Consider the following 25,193-nt stretch of genomic DNA (forward strand, 5'->3'; position numbering starts at 1 on the left):
ATTTTTTTTTGAAAAAATCAACTTTCTGGGACTTAGACTTTTTCTAAGTCCCAAAAAGTCGATTTTTTCAAAAAAAAATTTTTTCGAGATGACACTAAATCTCGACGTTTCATGCAATTCTAAGCTTTCTGGCATCAAAAATTTTTTTTCGATTTCGAAAATTTCATGTACTCCCCCCTATGGTGATTTTTCAAGATATATGAAAATTTCACTAAGTGGACTAAGAAGGCTTTTTTTTTAGATTAGCATCACTGTTCTCATACAAATAGGCAACGCAAATGTCAAGCACTAGTTTGGAAAAATGATGCTGACTGTGTGACATAAACACTGAAGCATGCTTTTGTGAACTACTCGAATCAATCTGAATCAGTTGGTGTCAAAATTAGTATCCAAAATTATTTAATAAAAGTATGAAACATATTTTCATGAGACTGTTAGGAAGAGAAAGGCATTATCACACCACTAGGTGGATTAAGAAGGGTTTTTTAAAATCGGTTCAGCCTTCTCTGAGAAAATTGAGCGCGTTCAAATATCTTCGAAAAATGCACACACATAAACACACATACACACACATTTTCCGATCTCGTCGAATTGTATATATCACTATGGGTCTCCGAGGCTCCGTTCGAAAGTCGGTTTTTCCAGCAATTCTAATACCTTTCTATAGAGAAAGGCAAAACCGTTTTCTGTTTCGAGAGAGGAGCATCAATGACTGTTTTAAGCATTTCTGCATATGTGCGCTTAAACCGTGCTTCTGGTCGTCAAATGGTGAGATAACTAAGAACTCACAAGTTCCTATCTCATGCCTCCCCGAGCGTCTATGATGACATTTGGTCAATAGAACGGCGTCGACTGGGCCTTCTGCGTTAGTAGCAGAATGAGAGGGTGCGAAATGGCTTGTAGGTTGAAGCCCATCCTAAAGTGCAGTGTTTATCATAGTATATTACAACATATAATTCTGTTGTTTATTACATCATGTATTATTATTATTATTATTATTTTTATTATTATTATTATTATTATTATTGTTATTATTATTATTATTATTATTATTATTATTATTATTATTATTATTATTATTATTATTATTATTATTATTATTGTTATTATTATTATTGTTATTATTAATATTATTATTATTATTATTATTATTATTATTAGAAGAGCGTAACTTACACTGCGACATTAACTGTTATATTGTATCATAGCATATTATTTCACATATTATCGTCTTACACTATTCTATGCTATTATATACGATGTTGTATGGTATTATACTGCATTGCATTATATCATATTATATTGTATTATATTATATTATATTATATTATATTTTATTATATTATATTGTATTCTATTATATTATGTTATATTGTATTGCATTATGTTGAATTATATTATATTATAGGCTTTATTATGAGTAGTACTACGTACCTCTGCGCAAAATATAAATTTGTTTTCCTTATAAGTTATCATTTTTAAAGTAAATTTTAACTAAATGTCAAGGTCGTCACAAGGTGAGCTTGGTCCTCACTGGTTCCTGTTTCATGCCTACACGTGTATCTGTGGTGACAATTGGTCGATGGAATGCGTTGATGGCAGAATGAGAGGATTTTTAGAGGATGAGAAATGACATATAAATTGAAGTAATATAATATCATAGCATATCGCAACATATCATTTTATTCATTCTATTATTTATTATATGATTCATTGTACTATATTATGTTGTTTTTTATTATTATTTTCATTATTATATTTATTGTTACTATTATTAATTTGTCATCAATAATAATAATATATATTATTTTTATAGATGTGGATATTATTATTGTTATTAGAAGAGAAATATTCTACTTTCTGCAGTATTGCGATGATAGAAGAGCATAACTGACACTCTACATTAACTGTTATTTTATATATTGATTAATAAAATATTATATTGTATGACATTGTATTATATTATATCAAATTAAAATATATTATACTATATTATGTTATATTATATTATTTTGTAGTATTTAAGTATTATTATTATTTTTTTTTATTTAAAATATATTTTATTCAGGCCTATTTGCGTACAAGCTTTACGTGGCCGATTTAGCTGAATTTTTAAATAAAAGATTTTTTTTTGTATTGGATCTCGTTGTCACCCTTTTTCTAGGGGGAGAGGAGCTTCCATTTTCCTCCTGCGAGGATTGAGGGGCACTTCGTTCGTGGTTCGTCTCGTCATCCATTGCCGCATCGGTGGTATTGTTGTTGATTTCGTTGCTAGTTGCTGTAGCTGCGCTTTGTTGTACATTGTTTGCAGTTGCTGGTTGGTTGGATGGTAAGCTGTTAACTGCAGCTGGTGTACTTTGTTCTATAGGGGATACGTTGGATGGTTTCGTTGAAGAGGATTCTTCACTGTTGTTGGTGACTGTCACAGGTGTACTGGGGTTGCTTGGGGTGGATGTGAAGGAAGCACCGTTGTCCTTTGGTATAGTTGTCTCCTTGTCCGGTTTATCACATGGCTTACCGTAGTGAACAGCTTTTTGGCAATATTGACATGTGGCCATCTGATTGTCATAGGTAACAAGTGATTTACACGGTATTCTTGTATCCTGACCGAATGTCACATAAGAAGGTATAGGCTTCCTCAAGCGCATGCGTAACAAACGTACGCCATTTAGAATACCGGGGAAAAAATTCTTCCACTTTTCTTTTTCGATAGAGAGAATCTCTCCGTATTGGGACATGGTTTTGCGAATATAAGGATCGATGACGCTTGATGGAAGATCATGCACACGCACTTCTATAGCACTATCTTCCATATATACTGGAATGTTGTACTTGATGTTTTCATGCTCCACATAGTGCACATTATTATTGTCTTTAGCGAATTGAATTGCATCCAACTCTCTATAGAACTGGATATAAACAACATTATTGGTCTTATTGCATTGAAGTAAATGCACACGTTTAATGTCAAGATGCATTTGCTCCTTAAGCAAACCTTCAAGTTCTCGTATCGAAGGTCGAATTTTGCACTGTCTGAAGTCAACAATAATTGTATTCTTTCGTACCGACGGTAGCTTTTGTTCGTTTGGTTCACTCATTTTCGAGGTCTATTGTTCACTACACAATACTGTACTTGGTTTCTGCTGTCCCCAACGTAAGCGGTTTTGTTTGTCGACTGACTTGGATGAGATGTAAACCCGAACTCCAAGTATTATTATTATTATTATTAGTATTATTATTATTATTATTATTATTATTATTTTTATTACTATTATTATTATTAATAATATTATTATTATTATTTTTATTACTATTATTATTATTAATAATATTATTATTAGTATTTCTATTGTTTCTATTAGTGTTATTTTTATGATTATTATTATTATTATTACTATTGTTACCATTATTATAATCTTTATTATTATCAGCTACATTTTCATTTCCATACTACACATTTCACTTTACACATATATTATTAAATTGTATCATATTATATTACGTCATATTTTGTGATATTATATAATATTACATTGTACTATATTATACTATATTATGGTACAATGTTTGGTATTGTTTTATATAGTATTGAAATGCATTTTTTTTAATACACAATTATAAGTGTATTATATTGCATTGTGATGTATTACATTTTTATATTTTATGCATAATAATATTTTATTATATTCAGTGTCGTATAGTGACCAAACTATATTATAATATATTATGGTATATTTTACTATATTATGTCACATAACATTATGATACTATTATATTCATCATAAAATATTATAGTAGACTATAATACACTGTACCATACGATTTTGCACCGTTTTATACTATATTGTGTTTTATTGTATTATACTGCCGGAAATTATATTAAAGTGTATTATGTTACATCATATAATACTATGCTCAAGTACATTGTAAGGGAAGAGGGATGGGAGTGCATCAGGGTATCTTAAAAGTGAATGACTGGATGAAGGAGTGAAATGTCAACCCGATTCACAGGGGAAAGCTGTGTGTTTTCCCCAGAAGGTTTGAAATGAGTAAGACGCACCCTTCTAACAAACAAACCATCAGGCAGGTTTAAGCTGGTACAGCGAATTCTTTTATTATATGGCCGGATGTTATTGCTGGAAGGCGCCGGGTCCTCAAAGCCCATTTTGGCCTTCTTAACAGCAATAATATGAAAGTTATCTGAAAATCAAATTCGAATCTACTGTAAGTCTACCTGCATCCACTGGTAATGCCTTGAACTGATGGTGGCTTCACACATACATACATACATACATACATGTGCACTTAAACCGTGCTTCTATGAAAAGCTTCAATTTGTCTTTACGCAACTTAAATGCAGCGCATGCTGAGAGATCATGAGGAGTCTCCTACATTAAACACATCCATATGGGGCCCTTCACATCGGATGCATTTAGGCTTATAACTACAATAAGTAGCCATATGCCCGAATTTTTTACAGTTCGTGCAATGCATAACATGCGGAACGAAAAGTCGAACAGGTAGACGAATTTTATCTATGTAGACATGGCTAGGCAACGCGGATCCGGCAAATGTCACTCGAAATCAATCTGAGGGACAATAAGACTTACTCCCATCGTTATTAAATGCTGAGTACAATTGCTTGCACTCGAATATCTTTACTCCCTCAAGCATAGAGTTCCTGAAACGACCAACTCCATTTTTAAGTGAATCATCGACTGTTATGCTTGATTCAGTGAAAACGCCGTCAATTTCCACCTCATTAGATGGAATGTAAACTCGATATTCAATAGCAAATAATTCACAGGTTACTATTTCGTTAGCCTGTTTCAAATCGTTAGTAATAACTCGAATTTTGTCTCTATTAACTTTTGAAATTTCAACTACTTCAGAGAAACGTGATGTCAAATCTTTTGTAATTTGCATCAAGTTCAATTGCATTAATTTTCGCCGAAAACAGACTATCTATGGACCAGAAGTACCCTCTGGATAATGGTTAGCCCTGGGAGTATTAATGTTCGTACTAACATCCGGAATCGGATTCGGATGATCTTCCATGAGTACATCCATTACATTAACTGGTTTTTTTTAATTAATAACATCAAAATGAAAACTTATGAATCTTAAAATTTCAGTTATAGTAAAAATAATAAAATTAAATTATATCTACCTTGTTGCTGTCGTGAAAAACGACGTGAAGCTCACCCAATTGGCAGTCTTCTGGTATCGTTTTCTGCTATCTCTGTTGCTCTGCCGTCGTGGTCACTTCTGAACTTTTCGTTTGCTGCCTGTACCTGGCCACAGGTACAGCGCTATTGCTCTTGGTGACGATTAAATTTGAAGATTGCAGTGTAGCACCACGCGATATATGTCGTCTCTTTCGATCCACCGCACCGTAGTGGTGAATCAGCACTCGAAACCTCTATGCGTTCGCACCTCTGTGTCTCTACACCTCTGTGCGTATGAACGAGATGGCCTTTCAAATATCATATATAATCACCGCAACTTTGTTAGATTTTATTGATTCGTTGATTCTTTTCGGTGAGAATTAGGAAAACTTTCATTTTTTTTTACTTTTTGTACAGCATAACGTTTCGGCTTACTGTTCTTCAGCCATCGTCGAACGCCTACAACATATATTCATCGTCAGTTTTTACATACAATTTACAAATTTCATTGAATACATCACAAATTAACATTTCATCAACAATTACAAAACCATCCATTCAACTTACATTTAACAAAAAAAAAATAACACTACTCATTCATTCTATCACTCACTTAATCATTGCCGAAGGTATGACTATCATTCACTTTAGACCGTCCATGTGGTTTGCTTCTCCAATACTGACGAAACTGAGAAACCAGTCCATCGTATGTGGTGCAGAAAGTCCCACATTCTCTCTGTAGATTCACTGTTTTGTCGTGAATACGACTTACTTTACTATGGGGCGCCTTTTCAAAATTTACCCTCTGAGAGAGTAATAAGTTTTTGATCGAGAAAATATCTTGTTGTATCTAATGAATCAACATAATTCTTGCTACATGCCATTAGAAATATGATCACAATTTTATGATAAAATTTTCAGTTGTGTGACATAGTCTCATAGTTCAAATTTAAACTTTTCTGAAATGTTTGGTATAAACGAGTATCAAAGAGGATAATTCATAATGCGCGTTTACCTTTCTCGTATTTTGAAAGCTCATAGCTCAGTGATCTGTGGAAGGATGTATATAATCTACCTACCAATAGAATCGAAAATTTTCAACTTGAACGTGTATTGCAACAACATTGAAGTTTTTCAATAGTACACTATAGAAAAACCTGTTTGATTTAACCCATGACAGCACCAACCAATCAGAACGCGAGATGTCTGCATCTATACAAGGGCATCCATATAAAAGTTGACTGGTTCATTTTCCTACCATTTGCTGAGCAACTGTTCCCGAAACAAGACACACACGAGAGCAACATCGAGGACCTGTCGTCTCACTGTTTCCCGTTCTGCGAACAGGAAAAAGAATTTTGGCAAAGGGGCTGTCCGTACACCGCTGCCAGTAGCAGGTATAAAATGAAATGTGATGTTAGAAATAGCTTCATATTCGTCATCTAACACTCGATGTGGATAGACGAATAACCTACTACGACTAATTTCGATTTCGTTTTATCTTTTATTCGCAGTTGTCTACCTACCCAAGGTATGGGTAAAACGCGCCATATATCCGAGAAGGATCCAAAGGATGCTAAGCGTCTGAAGCCAAGTGATGAAAAGGTAAACGACCGTTTGCTGAGTAACAACTAATACACTGATCTGCCAGTTGATGAAGAGGAACTGCAGGAACGCTCGGATTTCAACACGCTGATCAGCAAAGGACTACAGGCAACAATCCGTTTATGTACTGAAGGCTACAAAATAACTGTTCCGACTTGGAACCACCACAAAGCAGTGGAATTGTACCTGAAGCAGATAAAAACGGAATACTTCACACACGATATTGCCGCCAACAAACCTATGAAGGTTATACTTCGAGGACTATCCGACATGATGGAAGCTGAACTAAAGCAGGCACTGTCGGATGCTGGACTAAAGCCTGTGATGGTGTTTAAAATGAAACGACATAATGTGTGAAATATGATGGCGTGCTGAGTTCACAAAAATTCGACAACAGGCGTCCCGTAAACAATCAACGCGCAAGAATGTTCCACAGAAGGATGAAACTAATTTCCCACGGCTCCCACCGAAGAGGGATATTTCAAATTTGCCGCCACTTCCTCGCAGCAATCCAAAAAATTTAGCCGCTGGACCACAAAAAGAATCTTCCTCAAAAATCCCTCCTGGATGGGGCAATAATCAACCACAAGCAAAGGATGACTCTGGTGACTTATTCTCTGCTGAACAACTGATCGTCATTTTTGAAACAATGACAACAAAACTACGAAAATGCAGAACGCGGTTGGATCAGATCAACGCCTTAGGGGCTGTCCATAAAAGACGTCACGCCGCAAGGTGGAGGGGGGTGTTTCATAAAACGTGACCTTTTGTGACAGGGGGGAGGGGGGGAGGTTTTTGGAATGTGACGTCCAATATTTTCAATGAGCGCATTTTTGAAATACCTAATTATATTACTGCTTCGCCCTATTTCCTGAAAAAATCTCCACAATAAACGTTTACATTCTATAGGAAAACGTGTATTTGTAGATATAAAAGCTTTTTCTTGTAAATTCGGAAATGAGTGATGCAGGAAATCATTTCTGTTGTGATCAGCAAAAGTGCACGGAGGAGCGAGTAAATTAGCGAAATTAATAAATTTTGCCTAATATGAGTAAAACAGAAAAAGATGCCTTCAAACAGTTTAACTTAAGATGTGCACTGACAATTTTTTCAGTAATTTGATTTTCTAGCAATGATAATAGTATATCATAGGAATTTCTCTTATCTGATTCTGATGCAGTTTATTCAATTATACTTAATTTGAAAAACGGCGGGCGATCAACGATTTCAGACGTAGAACATGTCATGTCTTGTCTTGATCATATGTGATTTTACTCCACCAACATAAAAGCTTATCGAATCATCCAATGATTGAACTTTCACTGATCAACTAATAATGAAAAATTCTCCGGCAGTGATCTCGTTTTGATGAGGTTTTGGTCTTTCTTTTCTCAGCCCTTTAAGCTACACTACGGAAATAAAATTCTTTACCTAAAACAGTAATATATATCTGTGTAGCCCTAGGAGGACTAAAACAGATGATTTAAATGTTTCATCAATTCCAACCAAATACTTTTGTTAATTTATATAATTGATATTAATAAAATAATTTCGATGATTTTGTAGATTTATGGATATTTTTTAATCTAATGACAGCATGTAATAAATCGATTTTTCCCTCATATTTGTATGGTTTGTCATACATATTGAGAATTTATTGAGATGAATTTTATTTATTTTGAATTCGTGACACGTGACATAGGGGGGATGAGGGGTCTTTGCTTCTGTGACAATTTGTGACATAGGGGGGATGGGGAGTCAAAAATCGCCAAAAAAAGCGTGACGTCTTTTATGGACAGCCCCTTAGGCAAATTCATCATCGAATATGCAATATAATGAGCTTGTTGTAGTAAATTGGAATGCATGCTCACTCAGGAGCAAAACTGCTGAGTTATCCGACTTTCTTCAAGAGAAGAATGCCGATATTGCTATTTAAACTGAAACTCATCTCAAACCTGAAATTTCTATTTTTATTTCCAATAACAGGATTCGCAGGCTCGACAGGACAACTACCAGAGGAGGGGGAGTTGCCATTGCCATTAAACGATCCATTCAGCACAGGCTTATGTCAGCCTTTAAATTACAACTCATAGAAGCCATCAGAATTGAGATTACAACGATGATGGGTCCCATCATCATCATTGCAGCGTACTGCCCCAAACAAACCAATCTTCGAGATGGTACGTGTGCATCATTGAAGCGAGATCTTGCTATGCTCACTCGACCACAGAACAAATTCATCATTGCTGGGGACCTGAACGCACGACATGAGCTGTGGGGAAACAAAAGACAGAATCGAAACGGATTCGTACTTGCCGAAGATAACGAAGCTGGACAGTACAACATCCTCGCTCCGGATCAACCAACGCGACTTTTCAGATCGAGAGTTCATTCCATTTTGGATATATTCATCAGCAACATCGCCATAGACAGCTCTCCAGATGTCTTCAACGAGCTATCTTTCGACCACTTTCCAGTAATATTGACGTTGGGATCTTCACTAGAAACAGTGCCTATTCAACCTCGGAGGAACTATTATCGCACCGACTGGGTCCAATTTCAACAAATCGCCGACCAACTTATTAATATCGATTTGCCACTAGATTTCCCGATGGAAATCGATTCAGCCCTATCTTTCTTCCAGCATTCAATCACAGTCGCTCGTGATACGACGGTTGCAGTACAACATATGCCGAGTTCATCTCTTCAAATTGACAGTGTCGCCAAGAAACTCATCCGACTTCGAAATATCTACCGGAGGCAGTATCAACGAACTGGCATCCTAGATAAGAAGATTTCTTATAACAACTTAACTAGAATAATCCAGGAAAGGATAAAAGAGCTTCGCAACAGGACCTTCCAGCAAAAGCTTCGAGAAATTCTCCCACATTCAAAGCCCTTCTGGTGCTTAACGAAGGCGCTTAAGAAAAAACCGAAGCCAATTTCTCCTGTGATGTCACCACAGGACGCAGCTGAAGGAATACCTTTAATCACACCAGTAGAGAAGGCAAATGCACTAGGCCAGCAGTTTGTGTGTTCTCACAATTTAGGACTCAACATTGTTAGTCCTCAAGAAAGAGCCGTTGCTGATAGCGTAGCTGAGGTTGACCAATCAGACAGCTTGATTCCTGAGGAAAGTAGAGACACTGCGAATGAGCTGATGGCTATTGTGAAAAAATCCAAAAATATGAAGGCCCCCGGTTTCGACAACACATTCAACATTGAGCTGAAACATTTGAGTATTCGCTGATTTGTCTTTTTAGCTAAAATTTTTAACAGGTGTTGGGAGCTTGGTTACTTTCCGTTGAAGTGGAAGTTAGCTACAGTTATCACAGTTTTGAAACCGGGTCCTTTTCCAAAACTATCGGCCCATCAGCTTACTCTCTGCCCTATCCAAGCTGTTTGAAAAGTCAATACAAAGGCGAATTCTTGCTTTCGCAGATGAACAGGATATATTACTGGAAGAACAGTTTGGGTTCCGGAAAGGAAGATCCACCATCCACCAACTCACAAGGGTTAACAACGTCATCCAGCAAAACAAATCAGTGTCCAAAACGACTGCCATGGCAATATTGTATATTAAAAAGGCATTCGATAATGTGTGGAACGATGGCCTGGTGTTTAAACTGCATCGGTATAATTTTCCCATGTATCGTCTTAAAATTATCAAAAATTATCTTGCAGATAGAGCATTCCAGGTTTCTCTGATTAATGCACTTTCAGAAAGATTTACTATTCCAGCTGGTGTACCCCAAGGAACTATCCTAGGTCCCATTCTATACAACATTTTTACATCAGACATCCCACCTCTTCCGGGTGGTGGTGTTCTGTCACAATTTGCTGATGATACTGCCATTCTTTACAAAGGTCGTGTCATTTATGCTCTGAAGAATAAACTACAGACAGGTCTGGACGCTCTAACTGAATATTTTACAAGCTGGAAAATTGTGATCAATGCAGCAAAAACTCAGGTCATCTTGTTTCCACATTCAAGGTCTCCAAAACTTGTTCCATCAGACGTATGCCGAATACGATTCGGTGATGAGGTCATTCAATGGTCCGACGAAGTTATCTATCTAGGACTCACCTTTGACAGACATCTGATATTCAGGTCGCATGTTGACAAAATCGTTCAAAAATGCAGCATACTTATCAGGTCTCTGTATCCGCTGATTTGTAGAACATCTAAACTGTGCCTGAAGAATCAGATGGCTGTCTATAAACAAATCATCTACCACGCAATTGAATACGCAGTCCCTGTTTGGCGGGGCTGTGCACGAACACACAAACTTAGGCTTCAGCGCATTCAAAGTAAGATCTTAAAGATGATTCTAAATCTACCCCCTTGGACAAGGAATAGTGAAGTACATGAGATGGCCTCCCTGGATATGCTAGAACAAATATTCGAACAATACTGCACGAAATTTGAAGAGCTCAATCTCTGAAATACAAATAATTCAAAATTTGTCCGTATTAGGTTAGGGATAGTTATAAGTAGGTAGATATTTTATTAATAATTAAAATAAATATTATGATTAAACATTAGTATGTAAAACAAGAATAACTAAAACACCTATTATTAATAACGAATCGTATGAACAACAAAGATGAAAGGCCAAAGGGTCAGAACACTTGTACTGTAAAATGTTGATGTAATACACAAAAAATAAGATTATTAAACAAATATTTATGCCAAAAAATATGCGGAAATCGATCATTTCTTCTTGTGCGTTGGATGGAAACAGACGTCGTGGGAATGATTTAATCAATCAGCAGCTTCGGAGAGTGCACCTTCTGCATGGTTAAAAACCTCAAACGCTCAGGTCGCAACACTCATTTGGACTTCAGTCGTCCAGTGGAGCAGTTGGCAACGAAAGCAGATCTTTCGCGTGGTATAAAGCCTCAAACGCTTAGGTCGTGCTTTCATTTGGACTTCAATTGTCGGGGGCAGCAGTCGTCAATGCTTTTATTTGGACTTCGGTCGTCAGGTGGAGCAGTCGCTATTAATAAGAGCAGACCTTTAGCGTTGTACAAAACCTCAAACGCTCAGGTTGCAGAGCCAGTTTCCCTTTCTAAGAAGATCGATTACATCATTCTGTTGATGGTCGTTTTCATTGGAGCAAAATACAACGGAAAATGGACAACAATGTGGAACAATCTGCAAAATCAGCCCTTCTAATGGATCTAAATGTTACCTAAAGAATTATGAAGATTGCTTCTTTGTAAATCGAAAATTAAAATTAAGCGTGTAGTGCAAATTTAAGATAATTTGATCAGTTTTTTGCAATTTCCACAGTTCTGAATTCGCAACAGTGTTTAAAATTGCTTATATCTAATCAATGTTTAATATCTAAGAAAATTATACAATTCGGCTCTTCTGGTATGCCAGAAATTAATCCCGGACAGCATTTTGATAGTATCTTTTACAAAAATATTGAAATCCGAAATGAAATAATCGACATCGAAATTCTCTAAGGTGCCATTTAGAACCATAATTTTATACCCAAAGAATTAGGCGAAATTTTACTTCACTATACTGTATACGGCCCATTTTTCAACCAGTTGTAGTTTGTAGTAAACTTTCTGCTGATTTTCTATAGAAAATACATAGCACCGACTCAGAAGCCATTCATTTCGAATTTGGCTGTCCTTGTCATCGTGTTGATTATGGAGAGATCAAGGAATCTCCAAGCGAAATACAAAGCTTATTACCGCAAGCGGAAGAATCAGGAGACTCCAACAGAACACATATCAGTTTCGCATTCACGGACAACAGGTCATCCTAGAAATAGAAGACGGAAGTCAGCGGTATCCATCGGAAGTCAACGGTATCCATCGGAATTTGAGCTAAACTCGTCACTCTCCATCACGAACACCTTCATAAAAGGTTCTTTTCAGAACCACCATTATTTCATCATAAGGAACTATACTGGTTATTACGTAATATTTGTATGTCAGAATGTTTAATGTAACTAATCATTACTGTAGTTTAGGTGTATCGTTTCAAATTCTAGTAGTGTTAAAGGGCAAAACTTGCACAATTCACGCTATCGATCAACTAATTTATATTCTAAAGTATAATGTAAGAGTGTCAGTTTTATTCGTATTCACGACATCCAGTTATGTCTCTGACATTACACCCCTGTACTTTTTGGCAGTTGATTGTAATTCTCTTTAGCATAGCTCTACCAAACAGTATAAAATGATAGAATAATTTTGTCGTGAATACGACTTACTTTACTATGGGGTGCCTTTTCAAAATTAGCCATATGGAAGAATGGGCAGAACTTAATCGTGAATATCTCGACTTGTATTAATGGTAGCAACATAATTCTTTCACCATTTCATCAAAATGATGATCAGGAATTTAGGATAATATTTTGAACAGTGTGAGATAACCACAAACAACTCAAAAATTAGGTTTTCTCAAAATTTCAAAATAATGCGGAAAACTCTTTACTTTCGCTTGGGTTTTTCGCGCAAAAACGACGATTTTGAGGTAGTCATCTTCAACTGAATGCGTATAAAAGGGGAACCGTGGTGAAAATCGATCATTTCTTTTCGTGCGTTCGATGGAAGCAGACGTCGTGGGAGTTAAACCTTCAACCAGCAGCGACGGAAAGTGCACCTTCTGCGTGGTTAAAACATCAAACGCTCAGGTCGCAACTCTCATTCGCTTGCTGGCCATCAAGGCGAGCAGACTGCCATCGCGGGAGTTAAACCATCAACCAGCAGCGACGGAGAGAGCACCTTCTGCGTGGTTAAAACCTCAAACGCTCAGGTCGCAACTCTCATTCGCTTGCTGGCCTTCAAGGCGAGAAGACTGCCATCGCGGGAGTTAAACCAGCAGCGACGGAGAGAGCGCCTTCTGCGTGGTTAAAACCTAAAACGCTCAGGTCGCAACTTTCATTCGCTTGCTGGCCTTCAAGGCGAGAAGACTGCCATCACGGGAGTTAAACCATCAACCAGCAGCGACGGAGAGAGCACCATCTGCGTGGTTAAAACCTCAAACGCTCAGGTAGCAACTTTCATTCGCTTGCTGGCCTTCAAGGCGAGCAGACTGCCATCGCGGGAGTTAAACCATCAACCAGCAGCGACGGAGAGAACACCTTCTGCGTGGTTAAAACCTCAAACGCTCAGGTCGCAACTCTCATTCGCTTGCTGGCCTTCAAGGCGAGAAGACTGCCATCGCGGGAGTTAAATCATCTACCAGCAGCGACGGAGAGAGCACCTTCTGCGTGGTTAAAACCTCAAACGCTCAGGTCGCAACTCTCATTCGCTTGCTGGCCTTCAAGGCGAGAAGACTGCCATCGCGAGAGTTAAACCATCAACCAGCAGAGATCTTGCTATGCTCACTCGACTACAGAACAAATTCAGCATTGCTGGAGACCTGAACGCACGACATGAGCTGTGGGGAAACAAAAGACAGAATCGAAACGGATTCGTACTTGCCGAAGATAACGAAGCTGGACAGTACAACATCCTCGCTCCGGATCAACCAACGCGACTTTTCAGATCGAGAGTTCATTCCATTTTGGATATATTCATCAGCAACATCGCCATATACAGCTCTCCAGATGACTTCAACGAGCTATCTTTCGACCACTTTCCAGTAATATTGACGTTGGGATCTTCACCAGAAACAGTGCCTATTCAACCTCGGAGGAACTATTATCGCACCGACTGGGTCCAATTTCAACAAATCGCCGACCAACTTATTAATATCGATTTGCCACTAGATTTCCCGATGGAAATCGATTCAGCCCTATCTTTCTTCCAGCATTCAATCACAGTCGCTCGTGATACGACGGTTGCAGTACAACATATGCCGAGTTCATCTCTTCAAATTGACAGTGTCACCAAGAAACTCATCCGACTTCGAAATATCTACCGGAGGCAGTATCAACGAACTGGCATCCTAGATAAGAAGATTTCTTATAACAACTTAACTAGAATAATCCAGGAAAGGATAAAAGAGCTTCGCAACAGGACCTTCCAGCAAAAGCTTCGAGAAATTCTCCCACATTCAAAGCCCTTCTGGTACTTAACGAAGGCGCTTAAGAAAAAACCGAAGCCAATTTCTCCTGTGATGTCACCACAGGACGCAGCTGAAGGAATACCTTTAATCACACCAGTAGAGAAGGAAAAAGCACTAGGCCAACAGTTTGTGTGTTCTCACAATTTAGGACTCAACATTGTTAGTCCTCAAGAAAGAGCCGTTGCTGATAGCGTAGCTGAGGTTGACCAATCAGACAGCTTGATTCCTGAGGAAAGTAGAGTCACTGCGAATGAGCTGATGGCTATTGTGAAAAAATCCAAAAATATGAAGGCCCCCGGTTTCGACAACACATTCAACATTGAGCTAAAACATTTGAGTATTCGCTCATTTGTCTTCTTAGCTAAAATTTTTAACAGGTGTTGGGAGCTTGGTTACTTTCCGTTAAAGTGGAAGTTAGCTACAGTTATCCCAGTTTTGAAACCGGGTCCTTTTCCAAAACTATCGGCCCATCAGCTTACTCTCTGCCCTATCCAAGCTGTTTGAAAAGTCAATACAAAGGCGAATTCTTGCTTTCGCAGATGAACAGGATATATTACTGGAAGAACAGTTTGGGTTCCGGAAAGGAAGATCCACCATCCACCAACTCACAAGGGTTAACAACGTCATCCAGCAAAACAAATCAGTGTCCAAAACGACTGCCATGGCAATATTGGATATTAAAAAGGCATTCGATAATGTGTGGAACGATGGCCTGGTGTTTAAACTGCATCGGTATAATTTTCCCATGTATCGTCTTAAAATTATCAAAAATTATCTTGCAGATAGAGCATTCCAGGTTTCTCTGAATAATGCACTTTCAGAAAGATTTACTATTCCAGCTGGTGTACCCCAAGGAACTATCCTAGGTCCCATTCTATACAACATTTTTACATCAGACATCCCACCTCTTCCGGGTGGTGGTGTTCTGTCACAATTTGCTGATGATACTGCCATTCTTTACAAAGGTCGTGTCATTTATGCTCTGAAGAATAAACTACAGACACGCTCTAACTGAATATTTTACAAGCTGGAAAATTGTGATCAATGCAGCAAAAACTCAGGTCATCTTGTTTCCACATTCAAGATCTCCAAAACTTGTTCCATAAGACGTATGCCGAATACGATTCGGTTATGAGGTCATTCAATGGTCCGACGAAGTTATCTATCTAGGACTCACCTTTGACAGACATCTGATATTCAGGTCACATGTTGACAAAATCGTTCAAAAATGCAGCATACTTATCAGGTCTCTGTATCCGCTGATTTGTAGAACATCTAAACTGTGCCTGAAGAATCAGATGGCTGTCTATAAACAAATCATCTACCACGCAATTGAATACGCAGTCCCTGTTTGGCGGGGCTGTGCACGAACACACAAACTTAGGCTTCAGCGCATTCAAAGTAAGATCTTAAAGATGATTCTAAATCTACCCCCTTGGACAAGGAATGGTGAAGTACATGAGATGGCCTCCCTGGATATGCTAGAACAAAAATTCGAACAATACTGCACGAAATTTGAAGAGAGGTGATCAATCTCTGAAATATAAATAATTCAAAATTTGTCCGTATTAGGTTAGGGATAGTTATAAGTAGGTAGATATTTTATTAATAATTAAAATAAATATTATGATTAAACATTAGTATGTAAAACAAGAATAACTAAAACACCTATTATTAATAACGAATCGTATGAACAACAAAGATGAAAGGCCAAAGGGCCAAACACTTGTACTGTAAAATGTTGATGTAATACACAAAAATAAGATTATTAAACAAATATTTATGCAAAAACATATGCGGAAATCGATCATTTCTTCTTGTGCGTTGGATGGAAACAGACGTCGTGGGAATGACTTAATCAATCAGCAGCTTCGGAGAGTGCATCTTCTGCATGGTTAAAAACCTCAAACGCTCAGGTCGCAACTCTCATTTGGACTTCAGTCGTCCAGTGGAGCAGTTGGCAACGAAAGCAGATCTTTCGCGTGGTATAAAGCCTCAAACGCTTAGGTCGTGCTTTCATTTGGACTTCAATCGTTGGGGGCAGCAGTCGTCAATGCTTTTATTTGGACTTCGGTCGTCAGGTGGAGCAGTCGCTATTAATAAGAGCAGACCTTTAGCGTTGTACAAAACCTCAAACGCTCAGGTTGCAGAGCCAATTTCCCTTTCTAAGAAGATCGATTACATCATTCTGTTGGTGGTCGTTTTCATTGGAGCAAAATACAACGGAAAATGGACAACAATGTAGAACAATCTGCAAAATCAGCCCTTCTAATGGATCTAAATGTTACCTAAAGAATTATAAAGATTGCTTTTTTGTAAATCGAAAATTAAAATTAAGCGTGTAGTGCAAATTTAAGATAATTTGATCAGTTTTTTGCAATTTCCACAGTTCTGAATTCGCAACAGTGTTTAAAATTGCTTATATCTAATCAATGTTTAATATCTAAGAAAATTATACAATTCGGCTCTTCTGGTATGCCAGAAATTAATCCCGGACAGCATTTTGATAGTATCTTTTACAAAAATATTGAAATCCGAAATGAAATAATCGACATCGAAATTCTCTAAGGTGCCATTTAGAACCATAATTGTATAACCAAAGAATTAGGCGAAACTTTACTTCACTATACTGTATACGGCCCATTTTTCAACCAGTTGTAGTTTGTAGTAAACTTTCTGCTGATTTTCTATAGAAAATACATAGCACCGACTCAGAAGCCATTCATTTCGAATTTGGCTGTCCTTGTCATCGTGTTGATTATGGAGAGATCAAGGAATCTCCAAGCGAAATACAAAGCTTATTACCGCAAGCGGAAGAATCAGGAGACTCCAACAGAACACATATCAGTTTCGCATTCACGGACAACAGGTCATCCTGGAAATAGAAGACGTAAGTCAGCGGTATCCATCGGAAGTCAACGGTATCCATCGGAATTTGAGCTAAACTCGTCACTCTCCATCACGAACACCTTCATAAAAGGTTCTTTTCAGAACCACCATTATTTTATCATAAGGAACTATACTGGTTATTACGTAATATTTGTATGTCAGAATGTTTAATGTAACTAATCATTACTGTAGTTTAGGTGTATCGTTTCAAATTCTAGTAGTGTTAAAGGGCAAAACTTGCACAATTCACGCTATCGATCAACTAATTTATATTCTAAAGTATAATGTAAGAGTGTCAGTTTTATTCGTATTCACGACATCCAGTTATGTCTCTGACATTACACCCCTGTACTTTTTGGCAGTTGATTGTAATTCTCTTTAGCATAGCTCTACCAAACAGTATAAAATGATAGAATAATTTTGTCGTGAATACGACTTACTTTACTATGGGGTGCCTTTTCAAAATTAGCCATATGGAAGAATGGGCAGAACTTAATCGTGAATATCTCGACTTGTATTAATGGTAGCAACATAATTCTTTCACCATTTCATCGAAATGATGATCAGGAATTTAGGATAATATTTTGAACGGTGTGAGATAACCACAAACAACTCAAAAATTAGGTTTTCTCAAAATTTTAAAATAATGCGGAAAACTCTTTACTTTCGCTTGGGTTTTTCGCGCAAAAACGACGATTTTGAGGTAGTCATCTTCAACTGAATGCGTATAAAAGGGGAACCGTGGTAAAAATCGATCATTTCTTTTCGTGCGTTCGATGGAAGCAGACGTCGTGGGAGTTAAACCTTCAACCAGCAGCGACGGAAAGTGCACCTTCTGCGTGGTTAAAACATCAAACGCTCAGGTCGCAACTCTCATTCGCTTGCTGGCCATCAAGGCGAGCAGACTGCCATCGCGGAAGTTGAACCATCAACCAGCAGCGACGGAGAGAGCACCTTCTGCGTGGTTAAAACCTCAAACGCTCAGGTCGCAACTCTCATTCGCTTGCTAGCCGTCAAGGCGAGAAGACTGCCATCGCGGGAGTTAAACCAGCAGCGACGGAGAGAGCGCCTTCTGCGTGGTTAAAACCTCAAACGCTCAGGTCGCAACTTTCATTCGCTTGCTGGCCTTCAAGGCGAGAAGACTGCCACCACGGGAGTTAAACCATCAACCAGCAGCGACGGAGAGAGCGCCTTCTGCGTAGTTAAAACCTCAAACGCTCAGGTCGCAACTCTCATTCGCTTGCTGGCCTTCAAGGCGAGCAGACTGCCATCGCGAGAGTTAAACCATCAACCAGCAGCGACGGAGAGAGTGCCTTCTGCGTGGTTAAAACCTCAAACGCTCAGGTCGCAACTCTCATTCGCTTGCTGGCCTTCAAGGCGAGAAGACTGCCATCGCGAGAGTTAAACCATCAACCAGCAGCGACGGAAAGAGCACCTTCTGCGTGGTTAAAACCTCAAACGCTCAGATAGCAACTTTCGTTCGCTTGCTGGCCTTCAAGGTGAGAAGACTACCATCACGGGAGTTAAACCATCAACCAGCAGCGACGGAGAGAACGCCTTCTGCGTGGTTAAAACCTCAAACGCTTAGGTAGCAACTTTCATTCGCTTGCTGGCCATCAAGGCGAGAAGACTGTCATCACGGGAGATAAACCATCAACCAGCAGCGACGGAGAGAGCACCTTCTGCGTGGTTAAAACCACAAACGCTCAGGTCGCAACTCTCATTCGCTTGCTGGCCGTCAAGGCGAGAAGACTGCCATTGCGGGAGTTAAACCATCAACCAGCAGCGACGGAGAGAGCACCTTCTGCGTGGTTAAAACCTCAAACCTCAATTTTCAGATTTTAGTTCCGCAATATAAGTTTAGATTTCAGAGCCTGCGTGCTGAAACTGGATTCTGGAACTGTATTTCGGAACTAATTTGAGTTTCGAAATTGCAATTCTAGAATTGAAACTGCATTCTGAGTCTGTTATTGGTTTTACATTTAGTTTTTGAACTCAGGATCCAGTTCTTTATTCCAGACTTCTTCTATTCGATTCTTTTTAGAACCATAATAATACTCCTAAAGAATTATGCGGAAATTTACTTAACTGTACTCTATAAAACCCATTCTGGTAGTCATGGCGAAGAATCGTCTTCAAGTTTAAGAGCTTAGTTCTGGAATATGGGTTTAGAATTCAGAGTCTGCGTGCTGAACTAACTCAAATCGTCACTCTTCATCACGAACGCTTTCATAAAAATTTCTTTTCAGAGCCATTTTTATTATAAAGAACTATACTGCTTATTTCATAATATTTAATTGCGTTTCAGAATGTTTAATGTAACTAATCTGTAATTTAGTCTAGGCGCATCGTTTAAATTTCTAGTAATGAAAGAGGGGAAAGTTGCACAATTCAAACAATCGATGAACTACCAATTCGAATTCGGAAGCATAAATAAAGCGTGTCATATTCGTATTCACGACATCCAGTTATGTCTCTGACATTACACACCCATACTTTTTTTTTCATCATTCAATTCTACTATAAGTATATCACGCCACTATACACATTCACAACACTTTTAAAACATGTATAATAGCCGGATCTGCACTTCCAAATTATTTGGTAGTGAGTGGAGTTCGTTTACCTGTTCGGCTGTATGTTCCGCGGGTAATGCACTGTACAAGCTGCAAACAGCTAGGGCATATGGCAGCCTATTGTTGCAACAAACTGCGATGCGGCAAATGTGAAGAGGCCCATAAGGACGATCTCTGCAGAAGAGCAGCGGAAAAGTTTTTCTACTGCGAGGAGAATCCTCATGATCTGTCGGTGTGCCCTACATACATACAGCGTGCGGAGAAATTAAAGCGATCCGTGAAAGAACGCTCTAAACCAGGGGCTCCCGAACTATTTTGGGTCATGGACCCCTTTACTAAAATTAACTTAAGCCTCAGACCCCGATCAACAAATTCCTTTGAAAATTCAATTTCTTGTTTTTTTTAATATTGATGTAAAATACTTTTTTAGCGTAAATATTTCAAATAACAACTTATATCAAACAATAGGGGGTCGATGTCTAGACCTCGTCGACCCCCATTGTCAGTTTTCGTTTACATTGACCCCCGCAAAAAGGATATCGACCCCAAGGGGTGTAGATCGACCACTTTGGGAATCCCTGCTGTACTCAGTATTTTTGGTACTTAGAAACATTTGTACCAGTAAAAAACATCGCGTTTCCCGTTGCTCCCAAGCATTGCTTTGTCATACAGCGCTCAAAGCTCCTACTGCTGGAATATGGGAAAAAGTCGCTTACACAAAAATCACTTTTCCGAATATCAGTTAGTTGATTGATTGTATGAATTGTGCAAGCTTTCCCCTTTTTCACTAATAGAGTTTGAAGCGATGCACCTACATTAAAGTACAGATTAGTTACATTAAACAGCTACTTTTCTATAGCTATATATTCCAAACTTGAAACAATTCCTTTTTAATTTGCCAATATAGGATGCTAGGTACGACAAATTTGTAGTTTATGTTTATTGAAGCTATGAAGTTCGAAGATATCTGATTCTTCTCGAAATTTCAATACGAAACAATTGCAATGGCCTGGTCTGAAATGTACCGACGATCTTCGGTATGCAAGTCATTTTGATAATAATAATGATAGTAATAATAATAATAATAATAATAATTATTATTATTATACAGATTAATCTGTACATATATGTATGTATAAAAAAATACAGATTAACCTGTATATATGGCAACCATGTATCGCATGGCATATTTTCACACGACTCCATACTAGTATGAAGATGTGTTCAAAATCATCACTTTCGCTTTCGCATTGCCGTTCGTAATTGAATGTGTTAGTGACGGTGCAAATTAATTTAGCTTCCATCTTGATGAATCTTTTGGTAGGAAATATTGAGATCTGATATGGTTCTCGTGTGTGTCTTGTTTCAGCAATGGGTCTTGCTGGACTTTTTGGCTGCCTTTCACCGATTTTCGGTGTCATTGTGCTGACGGTGTCTCGTGCATTCAAATCGGAAAACAGTGAGACAACAGGTCCTCGATGTTGCTCTCGTGTGTCTTGTTTCGGGAACAGTTGCTCAGCAAATGGTAGGAATTTTTTTTTGTCGTGAATACGACTTACTTTACTATGGGGTGCCTTTTCAAAATTTACCCTCTGAGAGAGTGATAAGTTTTTGATCGTGAATATCTATTGTTGTATCTAATGAATCAACATAATTCTTGCGACATGCCATCGGAAATATGATCACAATTTTATGATAAAATTTTCAGTTTTGTGACATAGTCTCAAATAATTCAAAATTAAACTTTTCTGAAATGTTTGGTATAAACGAGTATCAAAGAGGATAATTCATAAGGCGCGTTTGCCTTTCTCGTATTTTTAAAGCTCATAGCTCAGTGATCTGTGAAAGGATTTATATAATCTAACTACCAATAGAATTGAAATTTTTCAATTTAAACGTGTATAGCAAAAGCATTGAAGTATTTCAATAGTACACTATTGAAAAACCTGTCTCATTTGATCAGTGTCAACACCAGCCAATCAGAACGCGATCTAAGGAAGAGAACAAAATATCTGCTGCTGTACAACAAATCGTCCGGGAAAAATGTTCCGAACAGTGGTGAATATCGCAGTGAGTTCCTCAATTTGGTCCTTGTGAATGCTAGAAACGAATCCCTACAACATATTGATAGTTTCTTTCAATGAATTATGCAAATCCGGAATGAAATAATCGACATTAAAATTCTGTATGCGGCTATTTTTATAGCCGTTAGGACCGCCCATTAGTGAAAAAGGAAGGAAATCACTTAACAAAAATTGAATCAGTTTGGATTCTATCGCCACTGCGAGTAGATGCGTTTTGTGTCGTCTGCACAGCTAGTTTCGCTTTCGACAAGAGCGATTACGTCACAGCTGCCAGTCATTAGCATTGGGAAAAAACAACGGTGGAGAGCATTGCACATAATCAGCCATTCTAATGGCTCTAAAAGTTTTCTAAAGAACTATTAGGATTTGTTGTTCGCAAATCGTAGGGAAATATCCTCAGTTTACTGCAAATCAAGAACAGTTTGCTTAGATTTGTGCACTTTTCGCTGTGTGAAATTCACAGTAATCGAGATCAAGTGAAGCCTTTTTTCGCGAAAGATGTTCCAGAATTTAATGTCGTAGAGAATTACGCAATTTGACTCTTCTGAATGCTGGAAACGAATCCCTACAGCATATTGATACTTTCTTTCAATAAATTATGCAAATCCGAAATTAAATAATCAACATTAAAATTCTGAATGCGGATATTTTTATAGCCGTTAGGACCGCCCATTAGTGAAAAAGCTACAAACGAAATCACATAAAAGGAATTCTCTTAACAAAAATTCAATCAGTTTGGATTGTATCGCCACTGCGAGCAGATGTGTTTTGTGTCGTCTGCACAGCTAGTTTCGCTTTCGACAAGAGCGATTACGTCACAGCTGCCAGTCATTAGCATTGGGAAAAAACAACGGTGGAGAGCATTGCACAAAATCAGCCGTTCTAATGGCTCTAAAAGTTTTCTAAAGAACTGTTAGGATTTGTTGTTTGCAAATCGGAAGGAAATATCCTCAGTATAGTGCAAATCTAGAACAGTTTGGTTAGATTTGTGCATTTTTCGCTGTGTGAAATTCACAGTAATCGAGATCAAGTGAAGCCTTTTTTCGCGAAAAATGTTCCAGAGTTTAATGTCGTAGAGAATTACGCAATTTGACTCTTCTGAATGCTGGAAACGAACCTCTACAGCATATTGATAGTTTCTTTCAATAAATTATGCAAATCCGAAATGATATAATCGACATTAAAATTCTGTATGCGGCTATTTTTATAGCCGTTAGGACCGCCCATTAGTGAAAAGGCTACAAACGAAAACAGGTAGAAACAAGCCTCGCAACAAAACTTGAATTAGTTTGGATTGTATCGCCACTGCGAGCAGATGTGTTTTGTGTCGTCTGCACAATTAGTTTCGCTTTCGACAAGAGCGATTACGTCACAGCTGCCAGTCATTAGCATTGGTAAAAAACAACGGTGGAGAGCATTGCACAAAATCAGCCGTTCTAATGGCTCTAAAAGTTTTCTAAAGAACTATTAGGATTTGTTGTTCGCAAATCGTAGGGAAATATCCTCAGTTTACTGCAAATCTAGAACAGTTTGGTTAGATTTGTGCACATGTCGCTGTGTGAAACTCACAGTAAACCAGATCAAGTGAAGCCTTCTTTGTTTTTGCGAGAAATGTTCCAGAGTTTAATGTCGTAGAGAATTATGCAATTTGACCTTTCTGAATGCTAGAAACGAGTCCCTTCAGCATATTGATAGTTTGTTTCAATAAATTATGCAAATCTGAAATGAAATAATCAACATTAAAATTCTGAATGCGGCTATTTTTATAGTCGTTAGGACCGCCCATTAGTAAAAAAGCTACAAACGAAAACAGGTAGAAACAAGCCTCTCAACAAAAAGTGAAGCCTTCTTTGTTTTTGCGAAAAATGTGCAAAATGGAATGCTTGCATAATTCATACAATTGATCAACTAATTGATATTCGGAAGTGTTAAGGAACATGTCATTTGTTTTCGTATTCACGACATCCAGTTATGTCTCTGACATTACCCACCCGCCTTTTTTGCATAAATATCTGTTTATTAATCTTATTTTTGTGTTTTACATCAACATTTTACAGTATAAGTGTTTTGACCCTTTGGCCTTTCATCTTTGTTGTTCATACGATTCGTTATTAATAATAGGTGTTTTAGTTACTCTTGTTTTACATACTAATGTTTAATCATAATATTTATTTTAATTATTAATAAAATATCTACCTACTTATAACTATCCCTAACCTAATACGTACAAATTTTGAATTATTTGTATTTCAGAGATTGAGCACCTCTCTTCAAATTTCGTGCAGTATTGTTCGAATTTTTGTTCTAGCATATCCAGGGAGGCCATCTCATGTACTTCACTATTCCTTGTCCAAGGGGGTCGATTTAGAATCATCTTTAAGATCTTACTTTGAATGCGCTGAAGCCTAAGTTTGTGTGTTCGTGCACAGCCCCGCCAAACAGGGACTGCGTATTCAATTGCGGGGTAGATGATTTGTTTATAGACAGCCATCTGATTCTTCAGGCACAGTTTAGATGTTCTACAAATCAGCGGATACAGAGACCTAATAAGTATGCTGCATTTTTGAACGATTTTGTCAACATGTGACCTGAATATCAGATGTCTGTCAAAGGTGAGTCCTAGATAGATAACTTCATCGGACCATTGAATGACCTCATCACCAAATCGTATTCTGCCTTCGTCTGATGGAACATGTTTTGGAGATCTTGAATGTGGAAACAAGATGACCTGAGTTTTTGCTGCATTGATCACAATTTTCCAGCTTGTAAAATATTCAGTTAAAGCGTCCAGACCTGTCTGTAGTTTATTCTTCAGAGCATTAATGACACGACC

The 25,193-nt window shown here is 37.9% G+C and overlaps 1 protein-coding gene across 5 annotated transcripts in view; it reads right to left on the reverse strand.

Annotated features, from left to right (window-relative positions):
• Positions 1–25,193, reverse strand: part of LOC131429847 (3-phosphoinositide-dependent protein kinase 1) — a 259,510-nt gene that overhangs the window by 166,349 nt on the left and 67,968 nt on the right. Inside the window, exon 1 of one of the 5 annotated variants that reach the window (XM_058594256.1) lies at positions 5,171–5,593. The exons of the other annotated variants lie outside the window; for them this stretch is intronic. The gene's annotated coding sequence lies outside the window, so the exon portion shown is untranslated. Of the gene's footprint in view, positions 1–5,170; positions 5,594–25,193 lie in introns of those variants that run through there. 5 annotated transcript variants of the gene reach the window in all.

Source organism: Malaya genurostris, chromosome 2 (assembly GCF_030247185.1).
Source record: "Malaya genurostris strain Urasoe2022 chromosome 2, Malgen_1.1, whole genome shotgun sequence".
Lineage (NCBI taxonomy): Eukaryota > Metazoa > Arthropoda > Insecta > Diptera > Culicidae > Malaya > Malaya genurostris.